The sequence below is a fragment of the Piliocolobus tephrosceles genome, chromosome 3 (assembly GCF_002776525.5).
Source record: "Piliocolobus tephrosceles isolate RC106 chromosome 3, ASM277652v3, whole genome shotgun sequence".
Classification (NCBI taxonomy): domain Eukaryota; kingdom Metazoa; phylum Chordata; class Mammalia; order Primates; family Cercopithecidae; genus Piliocolobus; species Piliocolobus tephrosceles.
Window position 1 is genome coordinate 141,420,201 of NC_045436.1, and position 11,332 is coordinate 141,431,532.

Here is an 11,332-nt window from a genome sequence, read left to right on the forward strand (position 1 = left end):
AAATAGACATATCATTATAATTCACCAGTTAACACAGGGAGCTATTGGGAAGCAGAGGAAGGTTACCCAATCCAGTCAATGGGTAAGTATTTACAGAGAAGTTGATATTGTGACACAGAAAAAAATCATAGCATGAAAATATGTTAAATAATGCTGAATAGAGATGGAAGCTTGTCAGAGGATGTGAAGCTGAGGAGAAGAAGGAGAAAAGAGGGGAAAGGTAATACAGCCAGAGGAGAGGAGAGATCTTCGGCCAAGAAAAAGAAATGACAAGGACTATGTGTGCAAAAACCGTGGGCAGTTCTGTGTTGTTTGACTATAAAATATGAAATAGAGGAGGGAGAGATGACCATGGAAATGAGGTGGTGGCCAGAAAATGTAATGACTTAGATATGGTAAAGAAGAGTTTGGGCTTAATCATGAAGATAATCAGAAGTTATTGGAGGATTTTATCAGAGAAGTTGTCAACTAAAAAAAAATAAATTTCTTGAGCAATTTTAATTAAGATCTTCACCATCATTAAGATTTTCTGTAATGGTGCTGAGAAAACCAAGAATTCTTACAGGCTTCCTGGCGACTTCCCATGAAGAAGCAGAATGTATAGGCATGGGAGACAAGACATAAGTAGGAATAGCAGGAAAGGGCTTTGGCTTCAGACTCTTTGGTTATCAAATAATCTAATGAATTAAAATAGTAATGCTCTACCATTTTCACCTCTAAAACTAGCATAGATAAAAATATTAATCCTTATGAGGGTATGATGAAGTAGACATGCAGTAATTATTGCAAGCTTCTGTGGAAATCAATTTAATGATATGCTCTGAGAGCTTCAAAATGCTCATACCTTTTGACCCTTTAATTCCATTTTTGTGGATTATGAATGCAGACAATGATTATCACTACCAAGTGGAAAATAAAACAGCAATAACTTGTGTTGCTGTAAAGAATAAATAAGATAATGCTTGAAAAGTGCCTGTATTACTGCCAGTACACAGATGAGTTCAGGGAGTGCAAGGAATCATTCTTCTTTTGCATCTTGATTTTTAAAGTGCTTATTTATTAAATAAATAGTGAGCAAACCACAGTATGTATTGACTGCCCACTGTATGCCAGTCTCCATGCCAATTGCTGAGCATGTAATAGTAAATACGGTAGGCTTTGTTCTCACCCTTATGATATTTACAGTCTAATGGCAGAAAAAGGCTCCAAGTAAATAAATTGTACAAAATATTACATATGTGTGTGCATATACACATACAGATGATTAAGGAAATTAACATAGAGTTATGAGAGAAAAACAGGAGAGATTAAATTTAGAGAGGAAGGTGCAGAGTAGCACTTGCTGAAAGTAGGGACCTTGTTACTGACTAAACTGTGTTCTCCCAAATTCATATGTTGAAGCCTTAACCCCCAGTGTCACTGTATTTGGAGATAAGGAGGTAATTAAGGTTAAATGAGGGCAGAAGGGTGGGTGTTACCCTAATCCAATTGGACCATTCGTTTTATAAAAAGAGGAAGAGACATCAGAACCCTGTGTCTCCTGGAGGACACACAAGGTGAAAAGGCCAGCTGAGGACACAGCGAGAAGGAGTGGTCTAGAAGCTGAACAGAGAAGCCTCACCAGAAACCAAACCTACTGTCACCTTGATCTTTCACTTGATTGTGAGGAAATAAACTTCCATTGTTGAAGCCACACAATCTGTAGTATTTTTTATGGAAGTCCCAGAAAACTAATGCAGACCTGAAGGATAGGAGGAGATGGCTATTTGAAGAAGGGCATTTCCAGGGAGAGAAAACAACAGACACAGGCCTGGATGCTGAAAGGCTCCTGGTGTGTTTGGACAGCTGAAAGAAAAGTGATATACCTAGAATCTTATGTATCCCTTATGAATATTTCTGAAACATCTTTGGGAAATAAGGTCATGATTTCATCACTAGCTACAGCAATAAATCGATTTTGGTTCTGAGGATCTGAGTTTTGGTTCAAAGGAATACAATGAAATGGAGATAGAAAGAAGAGGCCAATGTTCTACAGGCCAGAGGAGTGTGAGGCACTGGTAACCACTGAGTGAATTCAACCTTTGCATATTACAGATGTCAAAACCAAAACTCAGAAGCACTAGATGTATTAACAGGGATTAACGAGAAAAACAACATATTAGCTAATGCCAGACATGTTTAAGAAAATGAATATCCCTTACATATTGTCTGTTATATCCCTTACAAGTGCCTTAAGCAAGCCCATTAAACTAAACCAAATTCCCTGTCTCAAACTGATGTCTCATAATTGAGCACCAAACCTGGATTTCTAGAAAAATGATCTACATGGAGTCTGAATAATTCTAAGGAAAACAGAAACTGCAAACTAAAAGAATTAGCTATAAATTATCTTGACTGTATTTGCCTCTATATTCTTAGCAGTATTGACCAAGCCCTGTTTGAAGGTTCTAGGACTGCAGGTTTATGAGTCTATTACATAAATTGTTTATTTACATTGTGCTATAACATCCCAGGAAACCCTCACTTTTGTAATTGTAGTAATGATGGGTAATGTAAATTTTTTGAGTATTTAGGTAAATGTTTAACAACCAGCTCTCTGGGGCAGAGGATTGCCTTGAATCTATAGATGGAAAGTTTGCATCACTTTAGAATTCATATGCTGAAATCCTAATTCTTCATGTGATGATATTAGGAGGTGGGGCCTTTGGGAGGTTAAGTCATGAGGGCAGAGCTGTCACGAATGGGATTCATGCCGTTATGAAAGAAAGAGAGCTCCCTTGTGCCTTTTGCCATGTGAAAGTACAAAGAGAAGATATCCATGAGTAAGGAATCAGGCTATCACCCCAAATCTTCTGGCCACTTGATTTTGGACTTTCCAGCCTCCGGAATCTAACAAATAAAATTCTGGTTTTTGTAAGCTATATAGTCTATGGTAGTTTGTTACAGCACCCTGAACAGTCTAATACTGTTCAGTCTCTAGCATCAGGGTTCCTCTCTGCCTTCAGAGAGATGGTTGTTAAACATTTAACAGCAAACCACTTCATTTTTGACTGCTTTATTTTCTGGGCTGTAGCATTTGAATATCTTTATGGGGTTAATATGCTCATTATGGTTGATTTGGTTGATTTCAATGTGATACCACCGAAGCAAAGCTGGGAACAGATGCTCAGTAGTAGCATACCACTACATAGCACTTTCACTGTAACCATTAGTTCTTACAAGCCTGGATGACCCAGCCCCAGTTACGCTATTGTCAATAAAAGTGTGACTCTAGTGCTTGCGTGTCTACAAAGTCTGGTATATTTTCTCTCTTCGCCACTGGGCATTAAAACTAGAGCAACTAACACAACTTGCCAGATGTATGTAAAAACCAGGACAAATGGTACTTTTTTGATGTTCCATCTCTTTAACTTTATAGCACAATGTAAGTTTCTCTCTGCCTGGTTGATAGGTAAATGCTGGATGCATTTGGAAAGACATTAGCTTCCTTTGCGAATTTCTGTGTCTTCCAAAAGTAGATTAGAAAATGTGCTAAAGGCGGGTGCGATGACTCATACCTGTAACCCCAGTACTTTGGGAGGCCTAGGCAAGAGGATCACTTGAGGTCAGGAGTTTGAGACCAGCTTGACCAACACGGTGAAACCTCCTGTCTACTAAAAATACAAAACTTAGCCGGGTGTGGTGGCACATGCCTGTAGTCCCAACTACTCAGGAGGCTGAGGCAGGAGAATTGCTTGAACCCAGGAGGTGGAGGTTGCAGTGAGCTGAGATCATGGTACTGCACTCCACCCTAGGCATCAGAGTGAGACTCTGTCTCAAAAAAAAAAAAAAAAAAAAATTGAAAAATTCCTATATTCAGTCACATTCTTAGAAAGATATGAGGTCTAGGACATTAATATGTAGAGCAGATATAGGTAAAACTGATACTTGCTCACCCAAAACTTACTCCTGACCTTTTACCTCCATGCAGAGTCAAAATTTTATTCTGGTTTTATATTCATCTACTATAGCTTGAATGTTTGTTAAATGTTATGCAGATGTTAAATCCTAATGCAGAATGTGATAGTATTTGGAGGTGGGACTTTTGTCAGGTGCTTAGGTCGTGAGAGTGGAGCACTCATAAACGGGATTAGTGTCCTCATAAAAGATACTCCAGATAGTTTGCCTCCTTTTCTGCCATATGAGGACACAGAGAAAAGATGACCATTTTTAAACCAGGACGCAGGTTCTTTCCAGACACCAAATCTGCTGGTGCCTTGATCTTGGACTTTCCAATTCCAGAACTGTGAGAAATAAATTTCTGTTATTTGTTACCACCCAGTTTATGACATTTTGTTGTAGCAGCCTAAATGGATTAAGAGCATCCTTTGGCCCACATGCCTTGGTAAATTCTTATGGATCTAAACCAATTATCAGGTCCTATCACCTTGCCAATGACTGATTTTGGTTTGGGCTTATTACCCACTTATGACCAATGAGATATGAGGGATGCCTGAGAGATTCTGAAAAATCCTTCTTAGTTTTAAACACAACAAAAAGATAGTCACTTTTTCTGTCTCCCTTTACTGGCATAGGAATATTTTATGCCAGTAGTTATAGCCATCTTACAACCAAGAAGCCAACTGATGAGGTGATTACAATGAGACAAGATGGACAAAGCTGGGTTGTTGATAATGACTTTGAGCTACTAAATTAATAATCCTGGAATTTCTCTTCCATGGGGTTTCATGTTCTATGTACCAATAACTTCCCTTATTTGAGTAAGTCTTCTGTTACTTGGGTTCTTATAGCGAGTCTTATGCTATTTTTCATCCCTAAGTTTTTTACTCTCTTTCCTCTAGATTATTTATTATACCTGTCTTATTTAAATTTTTCTAATGGAGTACCCTGGCTGGAATTTGACCTGAAGATTTACAAAATTTTGAGTAATCACTGGGAAAAAAATGAAAGTCACTAACATTTTCTGCCTCTCAAAAGCCTCTCAACAATCTTTTGTGATGAATTATCTTTAAGTTTAAAAAGATAGATAATTGGTGTGAATAGTTTATCTATGTAATTGTACAGGCAGTATCTACCTATTATTCTTGTGAAAAACTAAGGAAACAGGTAATGTCTATGCAACTCTTTTAATTGGAAAATTGTTTCTGTGATGTAATTGTTTTGGATGTGTCAATGTTGTGCCTTGGTGGTTTTTATTTATTTTTTCTTTTTGCTTTCTGTTTCTTTGACTTAGTTTGGGAATGGGATAATTTTCTATTTTTCCCTGTGTGTGTATTGAGTGTACTTTGTGTATAAGGTCTTGCATGATCATATAAAGATGTTTGTTTGTGTGCATATGTGATAAGCAGTCTCTTACAAAGATAAGAAGCTGAGATGCTTAGAGACACAGGGAGGACATGTAGGCCTGAGCCAGTCCTCATCCTGGAGGAAAGACTGTAAAAATAACTGTGGCATTCTCAAATGCCAGTGTCCAGAGAGATACACAAACACACAGAAAAGGATGGAGACTAAACAGACATGACTTAAATGCAATGTGGAATCATGGATAAAGTCTTTCAAAATAATTACGGAGATTGGTATTGAAACCATTGGCAAGATAGAATACAAACTGTAAAATTTCCCAAGTGTGATAATTGCATTATGGGTATGTTGGAGAATGCCCTTGTTCTGAGCAGGAATATGCCAAAATGTTTAGAGAGGAAGTATTTTGCTACCTGTAATTAACTCTTAAATGGTTAAAGAAAACAAACCAAAAAAATTGTCTATGGATAGAGAAAATGTGGCAAAAATGTTAGATAAATCTGGATGTAGAGTATATGGGTGTCATTGTACTATTTTCCAACAACTTTTCTGTAGATTTGAAGTTTTAAAAATTAAAGAGTTGGAAAAATAAGATAAAATAAGAAGACTTGGGTTTTGGGTAGCTCAATTTTGATTAACTACTGATATTCTACTTATAGTGAATAGTGAAACAAGAGACACTGGACCATTGTGTTCCAAAGTGATTATCCAGTTGATAAAGGATGGGTTATAATTAATGATGGTATAATACAATGATGGTATTTCCCCCGAATAGAGCAAACATTCCCTCTGTAAATTTTGCTGGGAAGAAGTTTAATGTAGAAGAAGAAATGAGAACTGGAAGGCAGGCTTTCCAGTGGGAAGCATGAATGTGAGAGGTCAGACCTGACATTTCACAAAAAGTATTAGTACTTGTGAGTGTGCCTTGGGCACTGCCTCCTGCCACATGGAGTCAGCCTTTTAACCAAGCTTGGAAGTGCCTTGTGAATACTGAACTTAGGAGCTTGAGAATATCTACATCTAGTATAAGCCTTCCTTAAAGTTTCATGACATGCTAAACTAAGCTCTCCTGTGAGGCCGTAAGAGTAGACTCTTCCATGCTTAGAGTAAGCAGTAAGAAATAGTATAATATTATTTTCACACCTCTCTCAAGGTAGGTAGTAACAGTCCTAGTGGCATGAGGAAGATCATGTGCTCTCAGAACTGCTGAAGACCATTTAGTAAAAGACTTGATGCTGAAGGCCTGTAGCTGCATGAACTGATGCAGAACAAGGGAAGGAACCAGCTTCACTGGAGACACAGAGATGGTAGGAGAGTAATACTGGAAAGGTCAGGCTGACATCTGTCATTGAACCATGGAGTTTGAGATTTGGATCATTAATGTCAACATGATTTGAATGGTTTTCTTAGTCTTGGCTAGGATATAATGCTTATATTTGGCTAAGTATCATATCTCCTTTGCTTGAATGTAAGATTCTTTGGGACAGCCATCATCAGTTACCTTTCTTCTTACTTCTTACTGCAGTTGTTTTTTGTGATGCCTTTGATATGTATTGACTGAAACTGTGTCTTTGACAAAACTTTAATCAGGTTCTCTTAGCCACCTTTTCAACTAATCCCCAACCTTTGCCCAGTTTTAGCAAAAATCCTGCTAGGTCAGTGTAGCCAGACCCCACTCCCCATATCTAAGCACCCTTGATATCTGATCAAATTCTTCAACCTCCAGCATTCCCCAGGTGATGTCTGATCATCCTGGCTTGCCTTCAGCAAGAGTCCAGTCAAGTTGGTTGAGCAAGAATTCTTCCTTACCCCCGATGCTGCCTCTGAATGGTTTTTCCTCCACTCACCTTCTTCCTGTTTCTTGGCTATAAATCTCCACTTGTTCTTGTATTAGAAATTGAGCCCAGCTGATGTCTCTTTGCCATTATTACAGCAGTTCCTGAGTAAAATCTGTACCTGTTTTTACCACTTCACTATCTAGTTCTGGTTTTTCTTTACCAATAATGAATAAATATTTCTTCATGGGAACTGAATCTACATCGCAGCTCACAACAATATCAATAACTTGATTGTTGAGATTATTTGAAAAGTTTGTCTCAACAACTTTGACAAAAATTATTTTTAAAAATAGGTTTAAAAATTGACTATTAACCTCCACTTTATTATAATATATAAACATTATTTTAAATCCCTCATTATCCCAAGACATCCTTTATTTTCTCTGAAAATGATCAAGTCTTGAGCCCCAGAGTCCTGCAAACAATCACATTCTCCAGTGTTTGAGGCATTCTCCAGTGTTTGAAGATGCTTTCTGAATAACACACTCTGACATGGTGTTGCTTTCTCCTGAAGAAGTTCTGCCTATACCCATGAGTTTGCAAACTAAATGTTAGTGGAATCTTCTGAAACCTGAATGAGAGCTGAAGTGTCTGTATTGATCAATACACATTTTAGAGAATACATTTCCTATGTCCTGCTGACCTTGTTGGCAAGACCTCTCTGTCTGTGAATTACAAATAGTACTTACATAAGAGACTGCTTCCTTAATCTGCGAGCTGCCTTTCAATAGTGAAGGCTTCTTTTATGGCTATTACAAATGTCAGATTCAGATTGGCCATACGTGGTGTTGCATCAGGAATGATACAGAATGACTCCTTTCCCTCAATTTCGTGTCAACGCCAACAATGCCTCTCTGTCAAAGGATTCTCCTAGCTTCAAAAGGTCATTGATATCCAATAGTGCTGATAAAAAGTGTACTTCGAGTGGTTTACATATTTACCAAAGTTTTAGTTCTAGATGAAGCACAGGTAGAAACGAGGCCTAATCTCAGCATATATGTGAAGCTTACAACTAAAAACCTTAAAGCAGACTCTTTGTTCAGTGCTTTTTATTCTACCTGTTTTACGATGGACTGAGAGGCTTTTGGCATACAAATTTTGGAAAATGTCCTAATTGATATGAAACTGTTCACTATGCCCCAAAGCCACTATTTTAAGCTCCGATACTGCTCAAATTTCAGAATAGAGGCAATTTTCAGTTTTACCACATTTTGTATAATGTAGCTTTCTTTTTAATGGTGTCTTGTTCTCTTTGCTAGAAGACTGTGTTTGTATGAATTAGCAATGGAACTTGACAAACCCATGTTTATTTTCAGAGACAGATGATCTGGATCAACTTCTTGCTGTAAATCTCAACAGTAAGCCTCAATAGCCAAGTGATTTTAACAGAAACAAAACTACACCAAGCATTTCAATATGATGAGCTTGAGAAACATACTTGACAAACTTCCTAAATGGATTCTCAAAAGGAGCATTCATTAGACAGACACTGAAACGCTGATCTGCTTTGGTGTGAAGAAAAGGTCTCAGTTTGTGTATGACTAATTTTCAATTTTCTTGTTTTTGTCAGGTGTACGTTTCCTTAAAATGAATACTTTTGAGTATTTTTCTAGTTTAATTCATGAATATGGGTTCAGTTGTTTAGAATATCAAGTGAACAGAGTGTGTGTATGTGTGTGTACATGTATATGTGTATATATATGTCTGTGTTTATATATAAGTACACACACAATGACATGTACATATACTTTGTTTAAAGCATTATACTTTATAATGTTGTATACATACATATATATACACATACAGACAAAAACACATATAATGCTTTATAATGCTTTTTAAAAATTTTATCTTTGTTTTAATGAAGAAGTTAAATACTGTTACATGCAAATGTGGACATGTTCTAGATCTAAATATACATTCCTTCAAAGTGTCATATTTATCCATGGCTGACCTCCTACTATCTTCTCTACAGAGAGAGTTCCATTTGTTTTCACTCTCTTCCAACTTCTTTTTTTTATTATTATACTTAAGTACATGTGCACAATGTGCAGGTTTGTTACACATGTATACATGTGCCATGTTGGTGTGCTGCACTCATTAACTCATCATTTACATTAGGCATATCTCCTCATGCTATCCCTCTCCCCTCCCCCCACCCCACGACAGGCCCCAGTGTGTGATGTTCCCCACCCTGCACCCAAGTGTTCTCATTGTTCGATTCCCACCTATGAGTGAGAACATGCAGTGTCTGGTTTTTTGTCCTTGGGATATTTCTTCTCAAATACTTTTTCCAAATTTCCTAGTTTTATTTTTCTCTTGTAGGAATGACTACATGTCATGGTTTAGTTGCTTTACATTATCCCATATTTCTCAAAGACTTTGTTTACTTTGTTAAAAAAAATTTATCTGACTTTAGAAGACTGGTCTTCAAGCTCTGAAATTCTGTCTTCTGCTTGGTTTAATTTATTGTTAAAGCTTTCAACTGTATTTTGAAATTCCTCCAGTGAATTTGTTGTTTTCAGAAATTCTGATTTTTTAAAACAATGTATCTGTCTTATCTTTTGTAATCTGAATTGTTTTTTGGTTTCATTCTGTTGATTTTTAGCTTTCTCTTGAATCTAACTGTGCTTCCTTACAATCCATATTTTGAATTATTTACCTGTAATTTCAGGATTTTCAGATTCACTGCTAGAGGGCTAAGTGCAATCCTTTGAGAGTGTCGAAACACTCTATCCATTTTTACTGCCAGAGTTCTTGCATTGATTTCTTCTCATTTGAAGAAGCTGTCACTTCTTATTTTTGAATTTGCTATCATTTAGATAGAACTTTTTCACTTTCTAGTCTTTTCTCCCTTGACTCTATGAATGTAGTATATGTTGTGATAAGTTGTTTGGCTTTGTTTCTGTGCGCTTTTGGATGGCCAAGGCTCTGTATGGGTTACTTGATTATGCATAACTTTTGTGTGGTGACTTTCTCATATGCCTCTTATTGTAGCAATATATTAACCCTATGAGTCAAATACACTATCTTCTGTGAGGCAGAAAGTGCAGAGGTCTCAGGCTGTTTATCTTGTATACTAGCATGTGCTCTTCTGACAGCAGGTTTTTTATTTGGTGAGCAGTTTTGCCTCTAGTTCAGTAGGTGGCACTTCAGAGTAAGAGCTAGCTTGTCCTTGGATAGCCTCTGGAATATCAACCGGAAGCATCTGCCCCTGCGGCTTGTGTGGGTGGCAGGGGGAGTTCATGTTGGGATGCACTGAGGTCTTCGGGGAGTGAGGTGGGGACTGCACCAGCTCTTTTTCCTGGGCAGGCAAAAATACGACGTGCTTCCCTATCAGGCCTCTGACACAGGGTTCATGACCTTCAGTTCCTATAGATACAGATACTGTCCTTTGTGTTTCAGCCACAGTATGATTGAGGCCTGTAAAAATGCCCCTCTGGTGGCTACCACTGAAATGGCCTTAGGACAGAGCCTCTTCCCCCAGTCCAGGGCAGACAACTCTGTGGCTTCTATGAGCTCAGTTACCTGGATAATGCCACTATGTGTGTGGGGGGGGTTGGCGGGGGTTATTGGTGGGCCCTGTCCTTTGTACACATGTGTGCATCATATGCACACTTTAAGCAAGGTTTCAGCTGCCGTGAATTGTGCTGGAAAGGCTATCCCCAGATGCATTTGCTCTAGCCTCCAGTGGAGAAAGCCTCTGCTATATCTGCAACAGTGGACAGGGGAGTGGAGATGACCCCATCTTCACATTCATTCCCAGCCACTAGTGCCTCCCTCTAGAGAGATGGGCACCACACCTGCACTTTCTTTGTCCCAAAGGGCACTTTGGCAGGCCTTGCACCCCACTCCACTGGAGGTGCCCCTCACCAGTGGCTAGATCTCTGGGGATCCCACAGCTCCCTAGGGTCCCACTAGTCTTCTGTGGATGCCAAAGTCAGAGCGAGTCCTGGGGTATGTTTGTGGGGGCTCTGGTGATGAGGCAATACAAGGGCTTGATCCTTGGGTAGGGTAGTGGCCCACAACAGGCATACAACCAGTATGGTAGCTGCCATCACAGTTTGGGCCTGAAAGGAGTGCAGGCACACCTGCATGAGCTGGCCACCTGGTGTTGTGTCCCAGGAAGTTCTCAAATTTCCACCTATAGCAATTGCACAGGATTTCAAGAGCAGAGTGGTGCCTTGACAATT